Source organism: Anopheles coustani, chromosome 2, assembly GCF_943734705.1.
Source record: "Anopheles coustani chromosome 2, idAnoCousDA_361_x.2, whole genome shotgun sequence".
NCBI classification, from domain to species: domain Eukaryota; kingdom Metazoa; phylum Arthropoda; class Insecta; order Diptera; family Culicidae; genus Anopheles; species Anopheles coustani.
In genome coordinates this window covers 47447714-47453713 of record NC_071289.1, presented here as the reverse complement: position 1 = coordinate 47453713, position 6000 = coordinate 47447714, and positions in this window count along the sequence as shown.

The following is a 6000-nucleotide window of genomic DNA, read 5'->3' as shown; positions in this document are numbered from 1 at the left end:
AGCAATAAATTATTTATCGGTGCGGCAACCAACAACAATCTGTTCGAAGCTATCATTTATCATTAACACAGCGCGTAACTAGTAAACGTTATGCACCTTTTTATTGATGCAGACCAGTAACTATTTCTCTCCCAAATTTCTCCCAAATAGGAGTTTACGAGAAGTTACTAGCAGAAGTGAGAAAAAAATTCAGAAATTGAGCCTACGCGGGAAACATAGCAAAAGATATATTTATAATGAAGTAATTTATTTGCTCAATTTATCAGCACTGTTCAACCATGCAAATTCAAAATCAGAATATAATGAATCCAAACAACATTACCTTCCAAATTGATAGCTACAATTTTAGGCCGTATGCTGCACAGACTGCCTCGAAACGGTTCGAATTTTTCTCTGTCGATTTGATGCGGATTTGCCGATGCAAACCTCATTTTATTCTGGAACCTCATGTGTCAATGGGACGTTTGAAGGCAGTCGCACGACGACTTTTGTATACCATCGCGCCAAAGCCGGTGTCGAAAATTAACACCCTCGGTTTTGCTCAGGATGTTCTGCAGGGCGATAGAAGCTACTGCGTACGGTTTGACAAGGCAGAATTGGGAACCTTTTTGCCTTTGGGCTTATTTTTCCCGCCTGAAAATGGCCCATTGAATGAGTTTGTTTGCCGCTTTGCTCTTTTGAAAGCAGCCTTTCAGCCCCCGGGCATTGGCAATCGAATAACAAAGCATATTCCATTCATTTCAAATCTGTCTTCATCTTTATTACGCTTTCCACAAAAATAAGTCGCTATGCAAGATTGCCAAAAGATTTCTTGAATTAAAAAAAATATTTATAAACTTAACAAACGATAGCAACCTACAATGGTTATTACGAGAACTAGATATTTTTCAATTGGATAAACTAACGATCCCAGATTCCAAGATTATTTTCCACTAAGAAATTGTTTAACGTGGTAAACTTCTGTTCCACTGTTTCTTTGGGATGCACAGTATAAGATATTTTTATTTATTCACGGTTGTGCTCGGTTCTCTTGAAGCAAACGTTTAAATGACACTCATGGGAATCTGCGCAGTAAAGTATTCAAAACGATGTAAAATTTTCAAAGCAATCATGAGCAATTTTCCAAACCTTCACTGCGTTCGAAAATTTCTCTTTGTGCGTCGGACACAAGTAAACCGCAGAAAAAAATGAATTATGAGGACACTTTTGAAATTTATTGTTTTACGACAATCGATCAATGGGACAGATGTATTGTGCTTCCTGGTTATATCTTTGGAAACAGATTGACAATGGGTAATCTGAAGGGTGGAACCTTGCTCTAAATTTGTCTTGTTGAATATTCAACAATCTGTTCTCGTTGCGGTGCGAATGTATAAAACATAGATCAAACACAACTGGTCCCACTACACACTGCGTTGCCAGTGATACGACTTGTTGCACCGAGCATGGAATTTTAGAAATATTTTCTATCCTATCAAGCAGCACAACCTTTAACGAGCAATAATATAGGAATTTCCTCCCCCACCCGAAAGCACTACTGGGACTCCCTTAGGGAAAAGGCTGGGAAAATGCGGTGAAGATCATTTTTATACATCCGCGTGAAGCAGTATTTATTGACAATACTTCGAAGAATGTGCAATGCCACACCTACCGTTTGATACAGGAACATTGCTCATTTGAAATCGGTGAAAAGACATGGATGGAAGGCATGTAATATCTTTCATTGAATTATCATACTCCTCGAATATTGCAAGAATTTTGCTAATTGAAATTCAAGTCTTTTCATTTACATTTAATGAACTGCCTCTTTCGCCAGGCCATATTGAAGACTATACTTTTTGTGATAGATTTTCCATTTTTATTTTTCGTAAAATGGCCAGTGTAAAACTCGTAAAAATTTAAGTCCATCCTAGTTCAAATGATTTGACACAAACATACTGCTTGGTCACAGCGTGAAATTGAATGCAAATCGACTTGTCCGGATAATAAATGGTCAGTTTTGTGTGTGGCATCATGGCACCTTCTCTAGATCAAAAAACCTTTGCAATAGTGGCGTCTTTCGGTATCATATATCGAGAGAAAGATGAAAAAAGATGTAGCTTCATTTATCACAAAGGTTTATCTGAGAGCGTCGTGCAGAAATTTATTCACAACACGCAACAAATATATCGTTCCGAATGTCCTGACTTTTGCCTTTGCCGGGAAAACTCATCAATTATTTGCTGTTTTCGCCCCCAAGACGTAGCGGAACCTTTCCCAACCAGTTGGTTGAGTTCGTCCTTTCCTTTTTCCGTTCGGTATTGTGCGCCCAGGTCGAATAATATTGGCTCGTATCACTTCAACCAAGCAAACCGTTTCGTTCAGCCTTTCGCCTATCAGTGGCAAAATATGAGAAAACATTTATTGAACATGTTAAGATTTTGTGATGATAGCGCGGATGCTTCCTTGTTTCTCATCTTCTGCGGAGCAACCCCAAACTGGTGGTACCGTATGTATTTTACAACACTCGCAGCCAACATATGGTGCATTACAGCATTAGCGTTGCTATTATTGGGTTCGTTTTGGCAAGGCCCATAGCTATTTCGTAGTCGTATGTTGGAGGGAGTAATATGCTGTGATTTTTGGTTTAAAATTCGGTTTTGACCATAAATAATGCCGACCCAGATTGTGCCAATTAAATTTTAATCCGAAACGAATAGATACACATACGACCGAGAACGAATCATCATTGCAAAGGCGAGTGACAAAATTGTGTCTGCTCGGAATGTGGAAAAGAACATTTGCGAACACATTTGACTTGATGATTTTTCAATCGATATTCGAAGTTAATGTGTTTGTGTCTGAATCTCTAGGATTTTTCTCAATGTAACGAAAATTTTCTGTGTCAAAAATAAAGCTTGGTACTTTCAATGTTTTTATATGTTTTCCAAATTTAACTGTATATTACGACAGCGATATAATTAAATACAAAGCCGTTTTTGGTAATCAGAGAGAAACCGATCCGTTAGTGCTAGGAAAGCATGTTTGTTATTAGTTTTTACTTGGTCCATTGTGAACGGTTACTCAACGCGAAGACACACACTTTTTTACTCTGGAGCACTTGGGCAATTTACACATTTTGGTCACTCAGTCAAGTGATGTCAACGAAACAGAATGTTTCCCCTGGTGAAAGGACAAATCATCATAAATTATTGGATTTCAACCCTCCGCATCGAGCACGTGCTTAAAATGGTAGTCAAAGAAAAATTTAACGCGTTTGTAAAAAGCCTTCGTCCTTCTTTCATCTATGATACGAAAAAAAAGAAGTGGCTCCTTTAAAGGGGGAAACCAAGAAGCAGCGGCTTAAGGAAGCAGGTTCGAGGAAAAATTCCTCCATAATTTCACGCCACTGCTGCACTGGCATACGGTTTCTTACTTTTTGGCCCGCAATGGAAAGAGGGTGACACTTTCCCTTTTCTAGGGCATATCGACGTCGTAGTAAATTATGTATTATTCGTTCACACAAAATGACACTCTCGGCAACCGTAAATCATCTACGGAACCAAGCCGAGGGCCTTGCCGGAACACGACTTCTGAGCGATTTCTTGTGGGGTGACCGTTGATCGCAAGCAGATCTCGCCGTCTTATTTCCGCCAAGCCGGTTAATTACCGAGGCGCCGGACATCGCCGGTCCCTTCTCGATCAAGTGCTAAAGCGTGCTTAACGTTATGAGCGATAGTGAAGAACGAGTAACGAGAAACGTGTTGCTATTGCTGTTGGGAATTTAAGATAAGGTCTTCTTCTTCTTGGCGTAACGACCTCTTGGTCATGCCTGCCCGTTAAGGGCTTACGAGACTTGTGTTCCTGTTGTACGTGGATAGTCAGTCCTCTCGTACAGGAGGGGGTCCGGTCTCGGTTGGGATTCGAACCCACGCCGTCGAGATGGTGAGCCCCGGCGCTCATGGGCCGATTTTCTAACCGGCACTACCACTCGGCTGTCGTGGACCCCCCAATAAGATAAGGTGAGTGTTTTGAATTAGAAACATACTATAAAAAGACACCATTTATTCATATTATGCGATTTTCTCATAATTGAAAATAAAACTGTTATAATTAAATGTTAAACTATAAGAATGCTGATAAATCTTGAAAGACAAATTTCATGGATGAGTTCAATAAAAAAATGGTAAATTTATCAACAAAACTTTTGATTGAGTTTGTGATTTGGACACAATGTGTTGTGATATGACGATGATCTTCAATCATTATCGTCCGACGCATGCTGTTCCTTTTACGTCCTGTTCAAAGCCAATTAAACTTTCAAATTAAATAAGTTTCAGCTTCAGCCACATCCTCAGATTATTCTACCTCTATTGCGCCAGCAACCTTATCACGAAAAAATAAGGCACACCTAGGCACTTTGAGTTACGTTTATGGCCTGTAGGTCACGGACTTAACACCGAAAAGTGCTGAGACGAATCATGCCATAGTGCTGACTACTCAGCCAGGGCGATCATAAAAAAGGAAGTCAAGCATTAATGTGCGAAGCGAATATCCACCCAAAACATTGACCATGTGTTTTGATAGGTTAGCACTCCCCAAGTGAATAGCGGCCAGTCCGTTCTGCTACAAGTACTTGATGGGACAGGCAATAGCCATAACAATAAAATGGTGCCGAAATAGGAAAGCAACAAGGAAGAGATCTTAGACTCCGTTTTACCCCGGAACAATTGGATATGCCTCTGTGTCTTTCTATAGCTGGTAGAATTCGGCAAGACCGAAAGAACCGGGAGGAATAGATGATGCATTTAGATGCGGACCATTCGAAGGTTGCAGCCCAATCGTCCGGTCGATTAGTTGGCACCCTTCTCAATAACGGAGCGAAAAATCGAACCTGGGATGACCATAGGCTACCACACGGCGTTCGGGGGGGATTAATAAAGGCTAAAGGAGTATTCCCAAAGGTAAATAAAACAAACCATAAATGCTTATGTATGATATATAGAAATGGAATCGAATGAAAGTACGTTTTGTGGCACGGATGCTTAGGAATAGCAAATAACTGATCAAATAGTTCGAACATTTCACCTAACATTCTGTTCCTTTTTGTATACATTAAATCAAAAACATAACAAACTAAACCTAGTGAATCCATTTTTTTCGTTCTACAGAACAGTATTCGCTATACGGTTAACTAAACTCCAATGTCCCGATGTCGCTTGAAGGCATCATTCTTAGTAAAAAAACTCCCCCCATACTCGCTGATTCGATTAACGCCCCTCAGATTTCAACAAAATATGCTACAAGCCGAGCCAAATCTCCCTTTTCTGCATTGGTAGCGAATTTGGTATAAAACGCAGCCTATGCTATTGCCTGCGGCTTTTTGAATTTATGGTTGGATTGAAATAACAATGATTTTTAATTCAATCAATTTACTCGATTGAAGAAATATGACTCTGGCAAATTTACCAACCCCAATTTACTTGGCAAGTACCTACCATGAATTGCGGTGCCTAATGAACTACATACACAAAGCAAGACTCTGTTTTCCAATATATGTTCTTTTGTATTGACTATCCAGAATAACACATCCGTTAAACAACTTCATCGAATGGTGCGAAATGGTAAATTTAAATCATTTTCAATAAACTCTAGGGTAAGACAAGGCGTGGTAGGCTCAAACTGAGCAGGAAAGATGGCGTAAACGAAGCCACTAGTAAAGCCGGTAGATTGCATGGAACTTCGTCGGGCAAAGCAAATCATAATACTTGTCGTCCCGGCGCTTGATTATCCATACTACCCGTATACAATATGTAGTTTTCTTTAGTAGACCCTCCCTTGTACGAGAGGATTGACTATCCACGTACAACAGGGAAATAAGTCTCGTAAGCCCTTAACTAACGGGCAGGCATGACCAAGAGGTTGTTACGCCAAGAAGAAGAAGAAGAAGTTTTCAGGAGGCTTGTCATACTTTCGGTTGTCGGTTAGAGTCCCCCTGGAGGCCAAGGACCCATAAAGCTC